The following is a 19,779-nucleotide window of genomic DNA, read 5'->3' as shown; positions in this document are numbered from 1 at the left end:
AACCCTTATTTGAACATATGAGATGTATTTGAATGAGAATAGAGTATGATATTCATTTAGAGTACAAGTCATTACACTAGATGAATGTTTACATGAGAATATAATTTCCTAGCTAAAATGCTAGTTGTGACAGGAGGCGGGTGACTTCATCTTGTAATATCATCATAGTGTATATAAATGAATCAAGGACAAAATCATCATCGTACATGAAATATAATAACCATCAGAGTTTTACATAAGTGTGTTTGTTTGTCACACCCCCAAACCAAGGATGGTGGAAACGTCCGGGGGCGGGAATGACTTCATGTACAGTATAATAACAACGAGTATAATAGTGACCAAAGCAAACACAACCATCATAAATATAATTGAAAAAGTTACACCATAGTATGAATTACATGTTTCAAAATCAATTACATTATGATGACAAAAATGTATTAATTGATGTCTTTGCATCCCATCCTCAAAAGCGGTTGGTTACCTGTTTCACTGGTTTCCTGAGAATACAAGTAGTTTTGAAAGAGTGTCAACAATTAAGTTGGTGAGTTCATAAGCTTTTGGATGTAGTGTTGGAAAACCTTTGTTTGTAAATGTAATGTATACTCAAGAAAAATCCAATATTTTCCTTATAAAATGTTATGTAGTCTTAAATCCCAAGACATAATGTATGAGTGTGTTTCGTAATTGTAACGAAGTATGCAATTTTAAATAGATAAAACCCCTTTTTAAAGTAGAATTTCCCGTAAACTTTAAGTGTTGTTAACTCCCTATGTGAGTCGCTATAACCATACTACAACTGGATGACCTGCTACAACGTTTTTCAGACGTTAGAAATGTTATGACTTTTGTCACCCGTAGACCTACAGGTCCCGCTGTAGCTAGCAGCAAGGTGTGGGGTGTCAATCCCAATATAGATCTATACACAATTATCACGCTCTCCCTACAAGAGAATCTGGTTATAACTTACATGAATTTTAACCCGTACTCTAAGAGTACAATGAAGAATTGTCTCACAACTTACGTTAACGATTTTACGTGTGGTTTGAATGTAAAACCTTTTCCGTGGTAGAAGTAAATCCCCTTTTATGTAGTATGTTTGAAATGTAGAATCCATAAACCATACCTATTATAGTTTATTGTACGTGTTCGAATTGAATGAAAACCCTTATCTTGAATGACTAATTTCTATTTATGATGTTAAACTAACAAGAAATACATTCAAAATTTAGAAACTTATTGTTATACACTTTGCTCGACATGCTACAAAGTGTTGTTAATATTGTAAGCTATTTAACTAGCCTTTCACTTTTCTGCACTGTTTTAGAAAAATCACAGAAAAATCATACGAAGTCTAAAACTAAGTCCGTAAACTCTGAGAGTTTAGAAAATGTATCTAGTTTGTTCATAATTTTTATTATGATTTTTAAAAGTCTCTAACTTGGGTGAAAATGTTCAACTCCACAGACTGGTCCGAAGTTGTTTCTGAAATGATAGCCAGTTTTGTAAATATCGCCATAAATTGTAGAAAAATCGTATGAACATGTGCAAGTAGTCATTAGAAAGGTATAAACCTGAACTATTTTCATCTTGTATAGTTTTGAAAACTAAAATGTTTAAGATGTTCAAAACAGTCCGTGAATGGAACTAAACTTTCCTGACGAAAGCTGATGTTTGAGTTTAGTTAAGTTTTTGGTGTATTAACTTGTATTCCCCCTCCCCCTAAAAGTTGAAGAAAACATGAAAAATGTAGGGGTATGAACTCACCTTGACTGATTTATTGGGATAGATGATGAAGAAAAGAAGTTTACAAGTCAAGAACACTTGAAAGATGTTGAAGATTTGAAGATCTAAGAACAAATATGACGATCTTTGTATAAGGAATCCATGATTTGTGTGAAGAAGTGTAGAATGTTCAAGTGTAGGATGAAGACACTTACCAAAAGTGGATGAAAAGCTTGAGATCAGCCCTTGAAATCTCGAGTTTTGTGAGAGGGGAAATGAGAGAAAGATATATGTTTGCTTTTTGGTGAAAGAGTGAAGTCTTAGAGGGGAAGGGTAATGTTTGTCTAAGATTTGGTTAGGGAATCATATGGAGTGTTGGAAGGTGCAAAAAGGAGGGGGGTGGCTTGTTGTCATAGCTTTTTGGGAAAAGTCAAAGTGCCTTCTTGTACTTTGCACTTTTATCCTACTCAATGTTATGGATCATATCTTAGAAAAACTCCAAGATATGGATAAATCCTGATGTTAGAGGGTTGAAAATGATAAAATATGGATTTAGGTGAAAATCCCACGTTAAAATCATGAAAAACGGGCTCAAAACTCGAAGATGGTCGAAAACCGGGAAATGAGGAGCGAACCTGCGAGGGTTCGGTTCATGTTGTTGAGGACCGAAAGTAGGTTCGGTCCGAGAAGCTCACAGGCGAAAGTGTCACATGGGAAGCGAAGGCATAATGAACCAAGAGTAGATGAAGCTTCGGTCCGAAGCGTCTGATCCGAACCAAAGGGTGAGTTCGGTCCTTAAGCAGATTCGGTTTTTAAGAGGTTTCGGTCTTGGCAGGTTCGGTCCTTAGGGTTCAGTTCTTAAGGCTAGTTTTGGTTCTTATAGCTAGTTTCGGTTCTTATAGCTATTTTCGGTTCTTATAGCTAGTTTCGGTTCTTATAGGGACGCTTCGGTTCATATAGTGGTTTCGGCCCTACATGGTTGTTTTCCAAGAAATCTTCCCGTTTCGAGTGGTGTTTGACTATGTTATGGGTCGGGATGCCCCGAATGATTATAAAGAGTTGAAAGAGATTTTGAGAGAGATTTGGGAGAGATTTGTTTGTGACCTTTGTGAGTGTTTATCGTCGAAATGCAAGGTTCGTAAGCCCCGTTAAACCTTGTTAAGAGTGTTATACGCCCCCGTAGGGTATGTAATAGTATTTTATCGAGTAGTTACATCATTTACCCTGATTAGGGTTTAGATTTTCCAAACACGTGAAAACCCTAAGTGATACTTTGCATTAAGTTAGTGAGTTGTACAATAGTAAGCATAATGTAAACCATAATATACAAGGGTTAGTTGAGTTGACCGGTTTGACTTGTTGACTTTATTTGACTTTGACTTGACTAGAAATTGACGGTTGTCACATTGTTCACAAATTACATCCCCAAATATATTAAATGTATGATGAAAACAAATTACAACAAAAGTCCACATTTCCTTGACGATCGACCTGATTAGCGAGTCCCTGAGAATACAAGTTATTTTGAAAAGCGTCAACATACAAAATGTTGGTGAGTTCATAAGTATGTTTGTATGAAAAGTTTTGTAGTAGTTTGTAAACACCAGAAAATCCGATATTTTCTGTAAAAATGGTTTGTAAGTTTTGTCTCAAATCTTGTATTAGAGCATGTGTGATCTTGTCTGATAATGTATAAAAAGAGTTTCCCAGAAAATCCTATATTTTCTGTATAACGAAAAAGTCTGGTCTTAACCCTAAAACCCGACTAATGTAGTAAATGTATAGTTCGTACAATGTATCAAGAGTATAGTATGTATATTCCGTAAATTTATTGTGTTTGTTAATCTCTATGTGAGTCGCTATAACCATGCTTGATATGATTGTGATGACTGTCATCACGTTCTTCAGGCGTCGCGTTAGGTAAGACATTTGTCACCCTAGACTGGCCCGTCTCGCTGTAGCGAACAACTCATGTGCGGGGGTGTCAACCCCGTATACATCTATACACAAATTCTCACACTCCCTCTAGGAGACTCTGGTTATAACTACATGACTTATGATGTACACTAGGTAGGTACGAATGAAGGCGTGTCTCACAAGAGCCTTAACTAAATCTATGCGAATAGTGTGTCTCGTTGTTTAACGCTTTAAGTAATGTTTCAAGTATGTATCTTGAATACAAATCATCGGTGATAAAAACACCATTTGTTTTTATCAAAATGTCAAGTATTTATTGTTATCAGCCCGATTAATATAGAATGTGTCGTGAGGCTCAATAAACATGAAATTGAGTATAACAGGCCCAATAAACATGTAATGAGTATGTAAGGCCCAATAAGAGAGTGAATGGGCATATAAGGCCCAAATAACATGTAAATAAATATACAAGGCCCAATAAGCATGTAAATGAATATACAAGGCCCAGTAAATATGTAATTGAATACACCAGGCCCAATAAGCCGAAAATTACAAGTAAGGCCCACTTTTGTTAGAAGTTTACACTTTTGGCCCATAAAACCGTCAGTTGTCATTTAAGACCCATTTTTATGAAAAATGACATTTTTGACACATAAAAACCGAGAAGGCCCAATAAGAAACTCATTTTGACAAAAGTAACATTTATGAACCTTATAAAACCGAGATTTATCATCATAAGCCCTTTTTGTCGAAAATGACTCTTTTGACTGCTCAAAAACCGTGAGTTTCATAAAAAGGCTCACTTTTGCTCATTTGACAATTATAGCCCCTCCTTAGGTTTTCTTTAGTTTTATGGTATCCTTTACCATGCTTAGTCTTTTCAACATCATAGTGAGTTACATAAAGTAACTTGTTTTCCTAAGATCTTCAAGACTTGGAAAATATATCAAGTTTATGAGAGTTTAACATAGATTCATAACATATTTACACAACATATCATGAAGATACACACAAGCATGCATAAATACTTAGATTTAACACAAAATCAACTTGAATTCCCCCCCAAAAGTTAGTAAATCACGAAAAAGGAGGGGTATGAATCTCACCTTGGTGATGGATCGGTTTTGATGAAGAAGTGAAAGAGAATGAAGGTGTTTTCAGCCTTGGATGATTCTTTGAGATGAGTTTTCGAATCCTAGAGAGTTCTAAGAGCATGATCACGAAAACAAAGTGTTTATGTCACAACTAGGAATTTTAATGCTTTGTAAACAATAAACAAGGATAACATTGTAACTAAAACTTGAAAGCATGTATGATGCTTATTCAATGACAACAAAATTCCTTCAAACACTCTATACAAACACTCAAATAGTCAACAAAAGGTTGGAAACCCTAGAAATCCCGGTTTAAGTCCAATATGGACTAGGATTTCCTTATTGGGCCTATTGGACCAATAAGTTTCCAATTTGACTATTTTGGGCTTAGAACTCTTAAATGGGCTCTCATTGGACCCACTCTCATGAGACTTAACCTTTTTGGGCCTTATAAGTCTAAAATGGACTACTTTACCTTTAATGGGCCTTGTTGGGCCATGACAAATCCAATTAGCCTTAATCGACTCAAATCCATTCTTTTATGTAAGATTTGGGCCGTGAACTACTTTAAAGACCCAATGGGCCGAAAACCATCAAATGGGGCCTCATAATATGGGACTCAAGCACAAAAGGCCCAAACCATTCTTTTCCTTCTCCCTCTCTAGGCCCAAGTAGAAAACAAAAAAGGGGGAATTAAGGGGCTTAAGGAGGGTTAGCCACCTCCTTATTACATGTTGGACTTCCATGCAACTTCACATGTATCCATGCACCCATCCCTTTACTTCTCTCTCTCTTCTCCTTCTTCTACTCTCGGCCGAGAGCATCAACACACATACACACACACACACTTAATTCATTTCCAAATCCTCTCAAGAACACCTTCATCCCTCCTTCAAAATTTTCGAGATTTAGGGCATTTCAAGAAGGTTTTCATCCAAGAATCACTCCAAGATACATACTTGTGGTAAGATCTTGTCAACATACTTTCTTTCTACAACTTAATCACTCTTCTTACCATCTTAAATTCTTGATCATACTCCCTAGAACTCTTCAAATTCGAAGGTCTCTTCAAGAAGATTGTTAGGGCCGAGAATCTCATCAATCTTTTCCATTTCTTCTACAAAACCGTGAGCAACTAAGCAAGGTGAGTTCATACCCCCTTGTTTTTGGTTTTTACTTGTTTTTAGGGGGAGAATACAAGTATTATGTGATTATCTATGTGTGTTTGCATGCTATATGTGATTTCTTTAGTTTTTGGTTGTGATAATATGCAATATTTGTTATATTTCGAGATCTATAGCAAAAAGGGTGAAAGAATCATAAACAAAAACATAATAAACAACATACATCATAGATCTAAGGGTCCTTAAGTTTAAAAAGTGAAAAACAAAACCAAAAGAACCTTACAAGTGTTATTTTTGCAAAAATAACAAAGATTGGGTATAAATTGTAAATTGTCGGTTTTATGAGTGTTATAAGTTGTTTATTTGTATAAAAGCTGATTTTTATGAAAATAACACTTTTCAAAGGGTCAAAAACATAAATTTTAGCTTAATGGGCTTAAAAGTGGGCCTAATAGGTTTTGGGCCCAAGGTTGCGAAAAAATGAGATTTTGAGGGGCTGAATTGGAAAACTTAACAAATTATCGGTCTAAAATGTAAATAAACTTTTTCAGGGGTTAAAAATGAGATATTACGAAAATTGGACTAAAAATGCAAAGTTTTTGATTTTGGGGTCAAAATTGTAAAACTTACGGAATTTGGGCCAAAAATGTAAAATTTTTACAAATAAAGGCTGGATATGACAAATGCAATAGTTTTGGGCAAAAATTTCTATTCAAATAAAGTTTGGGTGGAAAATGTCATAAAAAATGGTTTAAGGACCAAAAATGTCAATTTTCGTAAAAAGGGACTAAAACTGTCATTTTTATAGAAAAAGGTGTCACAATGGTTAAACTAAACGTTTTTGGGCCAATTAAAATGACTATAACTTTTGGGGTTAAAAATAGCAAGTTTATAACGCATAGTTTTAAAAATATACATATATATGTTTAATAAAAACTTCGTTATAAATCAAACATTAAAATATTTCGTTATTGCGAATAAAACATTTAACATACCACGAATACCAACAATACGAACTCAAACTCGATAAAACATAAGCGATTCAAAAGTTGGGCTCAATTACCTTCTATATGTGCTATTGGGCCTCTGTGGCCCAATATCATGTTTATTGGGCCCGATGTATTCACACATGTTTATTGGGCCTCTTGTGATCCAGTTACATGCCTAAGGGACCCTCAATGGCTTTTACATGCTATTGGGCCTCAGTGGCCCATTGGCATTGCTAGTAAGGTCCAAATAAATCATATGCGTAATGGGCCTCAGTGGCCCATTGGCATTGCTAGTAAGGTCAAAATAAATCATATGCGTAATGGACTAACGCGTCCTTCGTGGAAGAACCTATAGAGATCATGGACCGAGAGGTCAAACAAACAAAGCAAAGCTGTATCCCGATAGTGAAGGTTCGCTGGAACGCCAAGCGAGGATCTGAATTCACTTGGGAGAGAGAGTATCAGATGAAACTGAAATATCCTCGTCTTTTTACTTAGTTATTTGTAACTACTTATTTGCTTAAACTCTAATTTCGGGACGAAATTCCTTCTAACAGGGGGATGATGTGACAACCCGAAATTTCTATCTCGATCAATGGATCAATTTAATCAAAGATAGACTCGTTTCGCTAGCTTTTAGCACTGTTTGGGGTCTATTTGAGTGTTCTAAACCCAGTACAATTAAGGTATGAACCTAGAAATGGGATAACACGATGCATATCAAGCAAAATCGGGCCAAACACTCCAACACATGGAGTGTGCGGCCGCACACTTGAGTGTACGGCCACACACAGGTGTGTGCGGCCGCACACCCATCCCAACCGCACACTCCCACCTATATATTCAACACTTAGCCATTTTGAACACTTTTTCCACTTCTTCAAAGCTAGAACTCGTTTTCTCTCAAGTATCATCCAAAGTTTCACTTCAATCTTCAATCAAGTGAGTGATTCATCCTTTGAATAGCTAATATATGACCTTAACTAGCCTTTCTCCTTGATTTGATCCATGAAAACACCTATTTGGTGTTAGATCACCAAGAACACACACTAGTTTTGGACCTTAATCACCCTTTCAAGCCTCTATAACGTGTATACACTTATCATAACTTGTTATATGCTAAGAACACTTGATGATATACTAGAAAAACTCGATTTTATCATCTTCATAAAGGGTGTGCGGCCGCACACACCATGTGTAGCCGCACACACCCTTTTTAGGTCCAAAAATGGCAATAAACTCCATATAAGGCTAAGACATGAAGTAAGAAACCTTCCTAGATGAGTCCTATAGCCTTAAAATACGTTTTGGCACATTTCATAGGGAGTGTGCGGCCGCACACACATCCTGGCCGCACACACATAAATGTTGTGCATTTTGACCATACACTCCCTTGTATAGCCATATAACCCTTATATACAATCATATATGGTTGTAACACTTAATTCTAAGTGTTTTTATGTCCCTAAGGCGTGTCCCTAACACTTTTAGTGGTTATATACATGGAATGTATTCATATATGTGTAATTATATGTTAAATAGGATTCGTTTGTGCTCAAGACTCCAATTGACACCCAACAAATCCTATATCGATCTTTCATTCGAGTTACTCCCTACAGGTGAGTTCATACCCCCTTAATCAATCTTTTAAATGATTTTAAATGCTTTCATGGGGGGAGATACAAGTAGAAAACAGGAAGTTATAGAATCACTCACATGTGATTTATAACTGTGTTTTCAAACAACTGATTTCACATACTTCAAAATGTGATAAATACAATGCTTTTCAGTTATTTTTACTTTGTTATCAACAAATTACTTTTGAATTATTTTATAAACTGACATCAAGTCATTATTATTTATTGTTCAAAACTCTTAAATGTTTTACAAAACCTCTTTCAATTTACTGTTAAAAACCATATCTATACACTTATGTTTCATGTATATATGTATTGATATGAGAGCTTTCATTCTTTCTTCAGTTCCAACACTCTTGAGTAGCAAAGGTGTATAAACCTACTTGGACATTCAATTTACATTCCAGTAAACTATTATAGGTATAGTTTAGGGGATACAAATTACTATTCCTATTACAAGGAATTACACAAGAGTCAGTTCGTTCATGAGTCTATACTACTATATGAAGAGATATTATTACATGTTATTCAGAGAGAAATACTATATCTATACAGAGAGAAATACTATATATATACGATACGGGACTGACCATCCTACACCTGGCTGCTAGCTACAGCGGGACCTGTTCATCGACTGATGTTCTCGGTTGTACTGTTCGGCGAGTTTCCACGCCGTGATTATCCTAAGGCAAAAGGATACGATTTCAATGATTATATAATTTTCCCTATTACTTTTATTTTGTGACACATTCACATAAACGAAGAGGTAGACTATATTTTTATAATAATAGTTGTACAGGGGAAAAATCTTCATTGATACAGAAATGCAAACCTTCAAAGCATTCGGGTCTTGGTAGAAGACTACTTTTTATACTAGTAGGAAATATGGGATTCTCTAGGGTTTTCACACTTATACTAAATGTTTCATTAAACATATACAAGTCTTTCATAACAGCTTTTCGAATCAATGACACCATAATACTTATGAATTCACCAGCTTTATGCTGATCTACACTTTCAAAATAACTTGTATTCTCAGGTCACCAGTAGACAGGTACGATGACCAGGGTTTTGAGAAGACGGAGCACAGACAAGACTCGTCTTTATTTTGTTTTCATATTTTGGTGTCTTATTACAATGAAAGAACACTCATGTATTAAAACTTTACTTTTAATGCAATGGATGATGTTGTTGCTTGTTTACTACTTTGCACTGTTATGATACTTTACATGACGTCCTCCACCCCTGAACGTTTCCGCCGTTCTTGGTTTTGGGGTGTGACAGATTGGTATCAGAGCATTGTTTATAGTGAATTGAGTATATCAACCCATAAAAGATATACATACTATAAATACAATGGGATTAAAATACTCTGACCAAGAGTTTATACTTTTAAATAATAAAATATTTAACTAAGTATACATGCCTGCATTCATACTAAAATCAGTGTCACAATGACAAGAACAAAAGTATTACGATTGTTGAATATCACAAGTAAGCTCGGGGATTTATGGTCAGTCCTGGGAGTGGCATAGCCTGATCAACTATGCTGGTCCGAGGAGTGATTAGCATATGCCCAAGAATGGTTGTGATATGGCAACAAGTCTAAAAACTTACCAACACTACCACAATGAAATACCATAGGGGTATTTGGTGTTACTATAATTACTTATCTGAGAACTAAAAAGGTCTTTATCAGTAGGTTAATAGTTGCTGAGTGGATACACTAAGGTTATATGTATCTAGGACGTCATAGACTTAGAATCTGTGAATCTTTGCTTTACTTCTTGTCCTTGTTTGGTTGTAGACTTAGAGTTAGGGTCACCTATTCGAATGTCTATCCTGTCCTGAATACATATAACTGGTATGCACTAAACAAGTATTGAAGTAACTGATAAAGATCATCTTATAATTATCTAATTAGTACGTCTATTTAGTTATTTCTTATATCCCTTTTCTCGCGTAGATATTATGGCGGGATTCCATCCCCACGGCCACCCGTACTATCCTAACCACGACAATGCTGGATGGCTCGGAGAAGAGCCAGAGAATGATCACCCAATTCCTTTGGATGATCACGAAGCTGAAGGCTTTTCTGATAGTTCTGACTCAGAACCAGAAGTCAACAACCTACCCCCAGCTGCTCATGACCCAAACCCTCGCCCAGCATTTCAAGGACCCACACCTCTGTGGGCCACAAACTTGAATAGATGGAGTCAGGAACAGGGTCAACCCATCCCCTACAATGGAGACAGAAGCTTCTACTACCTCACTGAGGGAGGTTCAGCTGACAGAGTCCTACCCATCATGGTTCGTAGGATTTCCCGGAACACCGAACAAGGTCGAGCAGCTATCGACCGAGTTGTGGAGATTGACGCCAACTCTGGCGTTAACACTGTCCGCATTCGCCAACTAGAGTCTGCTCATGAAAGGACTCTGGTCCACAATGCAGCTCTGTAGAGAGAACTTGCTGGAACCCAAGCTGAAGTCAGGGAACTTCGAGCTCAGCAAGTAAGATCTGACAGGCGTGTGAGGGACATAGAACGCCTTCTGTCGGAATCAAGAATTCACTCTAGTAGTTCTCGTCGCCGATAGAATCTCATCGACTTCTCTTTTGGATATAACCTAGTTATGTAAAACTCTGGTCTAATTTCCTATCTTTGTAAATCTTAGACCTATTAGGTCTTGATTAGGTCATAGTCCTGTCAAAAATTTTCCCATCATGGTTGATGTAAGGCCTCCTACTAGGCCATTTTTCCCGAACTTGTTACATCTGTAATTCCAGTAATATTGACAGGTACCTAATCTCATGGAAATTATTATCCAAATGCTATCATCTGTTAGTTCTAGATCTACATTCAATCGTGCTGTTGGGCTATGAAGAGTTAGTCCATGAGTCATTTTCATCAACTTTCCTATTAAAAGTTTCGACGTCATTATCGGCATGGATTGGTTGAGTCTTCATCGCACCGACATCTTGTGCTTTGAAAAAGCAGTTCGTCTTAACCTTCCTAACAGCGAAACTCTAGTTATCTACGACGACAAACCTAGTACGAACCTTCGCATCATTTCGTGCATACAAGCTCAGAAGTGCTTGCGAAAGGAATATCATGCATTCCTCGCACACATCGTCGATACGAGTCAAGAAGTGAAAGATATTCAGAACATCCCAGAAGTACGCGACTTTCCCGACATCTTTCCAGAAGAGCTTTCAGGATTACCACCACAACGCCAAGTCGAGTTCAAAATCGACTTAGTGTCAGGGGCTACTCCAGTAGCCAAATCTCCATATCGACTGGCACCAGCAGAGATGCAGGAACTTTCCAGTCAGCTTAACGAACTTCTCAAGAAGGGATTCATTAGGCCAAGCTTCTCACCATGGGAAGCACCGGTCTTGTTCGTCAAGAAGAAAGACGGATCGTTTCGTATGTGCATCGACTACAGAGAACTCAACAAGCTTACCATTAAGAATCGTTATCCCTTACCCCGCATTGACGATTTATTTGATCAACTTCAAGGAGCCAACTACTTCTCGAAGATAGATCTACGATCCGGGTACCACCAACTACGAGTGTTAGAGGAGGATGTTCCCAAGACAGCCTTCCGAACTCGTTATGGGCATTACGAGTTTGTGGTGATGCCGTTCGGATTAACCAACGCGCCCACAGTATTCATGGATTTAATGAATTGGGTGTGTCGTCCTTACTTAGATCAGTTCGTCATTGTCTTTATCGATGACATACTCATCTACTCTCGAAGTAAGGAGGAACATAGTCAACACCTACGAAGAGTCTTAGAAACATTACGATCGGAGAAGCTCTATGCGAAGTTCTCTAAGTGCGAATTTTGGATTCGAAGAGTCGAATTCTTGGGCCACGTAGTTAGTGAAGAGGGAATTCACGTGGACCCTTCCAAAATCAAGGCCATTGAGAACTGGTCAGCACCGAAGACACCTACAGAAATTCGTCAATTTCTAGGTCTCGCTGGCTACTATCGCAGGTTCATTCAGGACTTCTCCCGAATTGCGAAACCTCTTACCACTCTGACCCAGAAGGGCGTAACCTTTGACTGGGAAGAGAAGCAGGAGAGAGCGTTCCAAACGCTCAAGCGAGCCTTGTGCACCGCACCAATACTATCCCTCCCCGAAGGGATAGAAGACTTCGTTGTCTATTACGATGCTTCAAATCAAGGGCTCGGCTGTGTTCTGATGCAACGTGGTAAGGTCATCGCCTACGCCTCGAGACAGCTGAAGACACATGAAGTCAACTACACCACCCACGATCTTGAGCTAGGAGCAGTTGTGTTTGCTCTGAAGATCTGGAGACATTACCTGTATGGTACAAAAAGCACTATCTTTACAGACCACAAAAGCCTACAACATATATTCGACCAGAAGGAGCTCAACATGAGACAACGACGGTGGGTCGAGCTACTCAGTGATTACGAATGTGAAATTCGTTATCATCAGGGTAAAGCCAACGTAGTAGCCGACGCCCTAAGTCGGAAGAATACTCTGGTCGTAGAGTCAAATCATTGACTATGACTATCCATTCACACTTGTCCATGCAAATTAAGGAGGCTCAGCTCGACGCTTTGAAACCTGAAAATGTGGCGAGTGAAACCCTAAGAGGGATGGATAAGAATTTGGAAGTCAAGGGTGGCGGAGCCTTATACCTCATGGATCGGATCTGGACACCGAAACACGGTGGCTTCAGAGACTTGGTCATGACCGAGGCACACAACACTCGTTATTCCGTCCACCTAGGCTCAGATAAGATGTATCTGGATCTTAAAAAGCTATACTGGTGGCCTAACATGGAAGCAGAGATTGCTACCTTCGTAAGTAAATGCCTTACCATCCACAGACCGACGGACAAAGTGAGAGGATTATCCAAACCTTGGAAGATATGTTGCGAGCCTGTGTGATCGACTTTGGGAAAGCATGGGATACTCATTTACCCCTTGTCGAATTTTCCTACAACAACAGTTATCACACGAGCATAAAGGATGCTCCATTCGAAGCCCTCTATGGCCGAAAGTGCAGATCCCATCTGTGTTGGGCTGAGGTGGGAGATACCCAGTTAGCTAAAGGACGAGTTCCTAAAAGCACTCTCACAGGTCCGGAGATCATTCGGGGAACAACAGAGAAGATCGTTCAGATTCGTGAACGATTGAAAGCCTCTAGAGACCGACAGAAAAGCTACGCTGATAAGCGAAGGAAACCGTTGGAATTCCAGGTGGGCGACCGTGTTCTATTGACGGTCTTACCCTGGAAGGGCTTGATACGCTTCGGAAAGCGTGGAAAGCTAAATCCAAGGTACATAGGGCCTTTCGAGATTCTCGCAAGAATCGGCCCTGTAGCTTACAAACTTAACTTACCACGCGAACTCAGTAACGTACATTCTACTTTCCACGTCTCGAACTTGAAAAAGTATCAGTCCGACAAGACTCTTGTAATCCCACTCGACGAGATCGAGATCAACGAGAGCCTCAACTTCGTGGAAGAACCTGTAGAGATCATGGACCGAGAGGTCAAACAAACAAAGCAAAGCCGTATCCCAATAGTGAAGGTTCGCTGGAACGCCAAGCGAGGATCTGAATTCACTTGGGAGAGAGAGTATCAGATGAAACTGAAATATCCTCGTCTTTTTACTTAGTTATTTGTAACTACTTATTTGCTTAAACTCTAATTTCGGGACGAAATTCCTTCTAACAGGGGGATGATGTGACAACCCGAAATTTCTATCTCGATCAATGGATCAATTTAATCAAAGATAGACTCGTTTCGCTAGCTTTTAGCACTGTTTGGGGTCTATTTGAGTGTTCTAAACCCAGTACAATTAAGGTAGGAACCTAGAAATGGGATAACACGATGCATATCAAGCAAAATCGGGCCAAACACTCCAACACATGGAGTGTGCGGCCGCACACCCATCCCAACCGCACACTCCCACCTATATATTCAACACTTAGCCATTTTGAACACTTTTTCCACTTCTTCAAAGCTAGAACTCGTTTTCTCTCAAGTATCATCCAAAGTTTCACTTCAATCTTCAATCAAGTGAGTGATTCATCCTTTGAATAGCTAATATATGACCTTAACTAGCCTTTCTCCTTGATTTGATCCATGAAAACACCTATTTGGTGTTAGATCACCAAGAACACACACTAGTTTTGGACCTTAATCACCCTTTCAAGCCTCTATAACGTGTATACACTTATCATAACTTGTTATATGCTAAGAACACTTGATGATATACTAGAAAAACTCGATTTTATCATCTTCATAAAGGGTGTGCGGCCGCACACACCATGTGTAGCCGCACACACCCTTTTTAGGTCCAAAAATGGCAATAAACTCCATATAAGGCTAAGACATGAAGTAAGAAACCTTCCTAGATGAGTCCTATAGCCTTAAAATACGTTTTGGCACATTTCATAGGGAGTGTGCGGCCGCACACACATCCTGGCCGCACACACATAAATGTTGTGCATTTTGACCATACACTCCCTTGTATAGCCATATAACCCTTATATACAATCATATATGGTTGTAACACTTAATTCTAAGTGTTTTTATGTCCCTAAGGCGTGTCCCTAACACTTTTAGTGGTTATATACATGGAATGTATTCATATATGTGTAATTATATGTTAAATAGGATTCGTTTGTGCTCAAGACTCCAATTGACACCCAACAAATCCTATATCGATCTTTCATTCGAGTTACTCCCTACAGGTGAGTTCATACCCCCTTAATCAATCTTTTAAATGATTTTAAATGCTTTCATGGGGGGAGATACAAGTAGAAAACAGGAAGTTATAGAATCACTCACATGTGATTTATAACTGTGTTTTCAAACAACTGATTTCACATACTTCAAAATGTGATAAATACAATGCTTTTCAGTTATTTTTACTTTGTTATCAACAAATTACTTTTGAATTATTTTATAAACTGACATCAAGTCATTATTATTTATTGTTCAAAACTCTTAAATGTTTTACAAAACCTCTTTCAATTTACTGTTAAAAACCATATCTATACACTTATGTTTCATGTATATATGTATTGATATGAGAGCTTTCATTCTTTCTTCAGTTCCAACACTCTTGAGTAGCAAAGGTGTATAAACCTACTTGGACATTCAATTTACATTCCAGTAAACTATTATAGGTATAGTTTAGGGGATACAAATTACTATTCCTATTACAAGGAATTACACAAGAGTCAGTTCGTTCATGAGTCTATACTACTATATGAAGAGATATTATTACATGTTATTCAGAGAGAAATACTATATCTATACAGAGAGAAATACTATATATATACTATACGGGACTGACCATCCTACACCTGGCTGCTAGCTACAGCGGGACCTGTTCATCGACTGATGTTCTCGGTTGTACTGTTCGGCGAGTTTCCACGCCGTGATTATCCTAAGGCAAAAGGATACGATTTCAATGATTATATAATTTTCCCTATTACTTTTATTTTGTGACACATTCACATAAACGAAGAGGTAGACTATATTTTTATAATAATAGTTGTACAGGGGAAAAATCTTCATTGATACAGAAATGCAAACCTTCAAAGCATTCGGGTCTTGGTAGAAGACTACTTTTTATACTAGTAGGAAATATGGGATTCTCTAGGGTTTTCACACTTATACTAAATGTTTCATTAAACATATACAAGTCTTTCATAACAGCTTTTCGAATCAATGACACCATAATACTTATGAATTCACCAGCTTTATGCTGATCTACACTTTCAAAATAACTTGTATTCTCAGGTCACCAGTAGACAGGTACGATGACCAGGGTTTTGAGAAGACGGAGCACAGACAAGACTCGTCTTTATTTTGTTTTCATATTTTGGTGTCTTATTACAATGAAAGAACACTCATGTATTAAAACTTTACTTTTAATGCAATGGATGATGTTGTTGCTTGTTTACTACTTTGCACTGTTATGATACTTTACATGACGTCCTCCACCCCTGAACGTTTCCGCCGTTCTTGGTTTTGGGGTGTGACATCAGGTAACAGATAAGCTGAAGAACAATACCAAGTGTGTTAGGATGTTATGTTTTGAAAACTCTCAAACAATTTATGCTATGGATATGTAATATTTAGACAATGTACTTGATGTGAACAAGGTCAGTTGTAATGTATTAATGCATGGTGATGTTTATGTTATGTTTCATGTATATTCATTGTGATGATATTTCAAGTTAAGTCACGCGAGCCTTCGGACGTTTCCGCCGTCTGGTTCGGGGGTGTGACAGGTTGGTATCAGAGCTCTGTTTATAGTGAACTGGCATATCTAACCACACATTGATATGCAACTATAAACCCAGTGAGGGACTAAATAACTCTGAACAAAACAAATAAAATACATTAATAAACACTCTTATTTGTGCGACTTAGAAAAACGAACATAATAACAAATCAAAGAAGAGGATTGGGAAAATCAGACGTCCCGGTTAAGCCAGGACTGTTCACAGTTGTATTAGGGATGAATGTAGTCTGATCAACTACATTTCTTCGTAATACAACTATCACAAGCCCTGGAACGATCGCGATGGTCAGTAAACCTAAGACATACCCTATTGTTAAACAAGAAGAGCGCATCCACCCAAAAAAAAATTTATATATAAATAACAAATCTTAGGAGTAATAATAGTTTATTTATATACCCTCTCGCAGACAGTATGGCCGGCTTCCATCATCCTGGAGATCCGTATTTCCCTAACCAGGGAAATAACGGATGGCTGGAAGAGGAACCTGAAGAAGACCCCGAGGAGGAGTCTGAAGAGGAACCTGAAGCGGAAGTCGAGGGCGGACCTACTGAGCCAGTGGTAGACTTGGAAGAAGAAGAGGCCGAAGAAGACCACGAAGGGGAGTCCGAGGAAGAACCCGGTGATGACGGCGATGGCGATTCGGACGCGGAGTTCGAAGTCATCAACCCACCTTACCCGATTAGGGTGCCCGCTCATCGGATGGGCCCAAATGGCCCCACGCCTCCATGGGGCGTGGATATTTGGAGATGGAGCAGGCAGCCGGGGCAGCGACCCCCATATGGGATGGCCAGGGAATTTTATGATCTAAGAGACGGAGGGCCAGCCGACCGGGCACTTCCTGTCATAGTGAGGCGGTTACGGAACACGGGCGACCTAGCCCAGGACACGGCCGAGCAACTGAATCAGATGTGCGCCGCAGTGGCAAGAGCGGAACGAGAAACTCAAGAAGTAATTCATAACTTTCAGGTACGTCAAGCAATATGGGAGGATCGACTACGAGCCACAGAACGGCAGGTGGCGCGTCTTCAGGGCGCATCCACATCATCAGCCCCACCGCCCGACGCATCTCAGAGCACTTCGGACCAGTAGACCTCTCTACTAGTGTTGGGTTTCTTTTGTACGCACTATATTATGTACTACCGACTCCATGTTTAAGTGATTACACTACTCATAGAATCGTTATGCTGTCGAACTTTGTACCTTTATGTATGCTCTTTCGAGCAAATTTTCATGTATCAAAGTACGGATAATATTAATGGAAAATATTATGTGTTTATTTGTGATGTTGTTATCTGTTATGTGTTTTATATTCTTATTGCTTAGTGTAAATTTATGGAAACACTTAGATGCGCAAATCGATTCACGAAATTCCCAACTTAAAAACAATACATACTCAACATCTTTCTGTTCCGTAACAACAAGATGCCACAAAAACCAAACCGCGGAAATAATCAACCACCGACACCACTAGGAATCGGCTCAGCTGCGTTTCAAGCAGCTGTATCTGCTGCAGTCACGGCAGCCATGGCGCAAATCCACAATGGGAACAATGGTGGAGGAAATGGGCAGGGGGCTGGAAGTTCAAACAACGGGATAAATCAAGGACCTACCAAGACATGCTCTTACAAAGACTTCACCAACGCTAAGCCACGAACCTTTAATGGCACAGGGGGAGTGATAACCCCGAAAAGATGGATTGAAAAGGTGGAATCAGTGTTCGAGATATGCGGATGCCCGGATGAAGTCAAGGTGAAGTTTGCAGCATGTACATTTGTTGATCAAGCTCTCACCTGGTGGAATGGACATGTGGAGGCTATGACTCTTCCAGTGAATAATGCCATGCCATGGACGGAACTAAAGGAAATGCTAATGGCTGAATACTGCCCGCGTGGCGAAGTTCAGAAAATGGAGCAAGAGCTATGGAATCTCACTGTCCGAAACTCCGACATCGATGCCTACATAACAAGGTTTAGTGAACTGTCTCTGTTGTGCCCTGGCATGATTACTTCTGAAGGGAAGAAAACCGAACGATTCATCTGGGGATTAACTTCCCCAATTCAAGGAAACGTGATTGCTGCGAATCCCGAAACTTTTGACAGTGCCAAGAGGTTGGCCAAGAAGTTATACGACCACAACACCAAGAAGGGCGAGAAGTCAGGGGAAACTGAAAGCAAGAAGGAGAGTGACAACAAGAAAGGAAAGAATAACAAAAGGAAGGGACGACAAGGCTCAGAGTCGTCAAAGAAACAACAAACAGTGACAGTTAATGTTGCAACCACCCAAGTTCCCTCCACACCACATGCTCCAGCCTCATCCACTCCAAGTGCCCCTAAGTAGTATTCCGGTAATCTCCCAAAGTGCAACAAGTGCAATCTCCATCACAATGGCGAATGCAGGGAGATGCATTGTACCAGTTGCAACCGAAAGGGTCACACGGCAAAATACTGCAGGACCTATCCTCCCCAGAACCAGCAGCAGGGAAACAACAACAACAATAACCGCAACTACAACAGCAACAACAACAACACTAACAACAATGACAACAACACTGGGGCTAGCCACACCTGTTATGGATGTGGAAAGACTGGGCATTTCCGTCGAAACTGCCCCAATGTCAACAACCAAGGGAATGGAGGAATAGGGAGAGTGCTGACCATGGGTCAAGGAGAAGCGATTCAGGATCCCGCTGTTGTCACTGGTACGTTTCTCCTTAACCATTCATATGCATGCATCCTGTTTGATATCGGGGCAGAGCGAAGCTTTGTGAGTAATAAATTCAAACATTTGCTAAAACAACAACCCCAAAAGCTTAATGAAACCTTTACGGTGGAAATGGCTAATGGGAAAATAGAATCAACTGGGGAAATCTACGTAGGATGTACCCTAACCTTAAATCACCACGCCTTTCAAATAAACTTGATGCTTGTAACTATTAGGAGTTTTGATGTGATTATCGGCATGGACTGGTTGAGCCCCCATCATGCCGAAATTA

The 19,779-nt window shown here is 39.2% G+C and overlaps 1 long non-coding RNA gene across 1 annotated transcript in view; it reads right to left on the bottom strand.

Annotated features, from left to right (window-relative positions):
* Nucleotides 1–372: 372 nt before the first annotated feature.
* Nucleotides 373–19,779, bottom strand: part of LOC145163909 (uncharacterized) — a 47,017-nt gene continuing 27,610 nt past the window's right edge. Inside the window, exon 3 of the long non-coding RNA XR_013739762.1 lies at nucleotides 373–497. This is a non-coding gene — a long non-coding RNA (uncharacterized LOC145163909). The remainder of the gene's footprint in view (nucleotides 498–19,779) is intronic.

Source organism: Lactuca virosa, chromosome 1 (assembly GCF_052849685.1).
Source record: "Lactuca virosa cultivar CGN04683 chromosome 1, Lactuca_virosa_CGN04683_v6, whole genome shotgun sequence".
Lineage (NCBI taxonomy): Eukaryota > Viridiplantae > Streptophyta > Magnoliopsida > Asterales > Asteraceae > Lactuca > Lactuca virosa.
The sequence above is the reverse complement of the archived record's forward strand: the minus strand, read 5'-3'. Positions and strand labels throughout refer to the sequence as shown.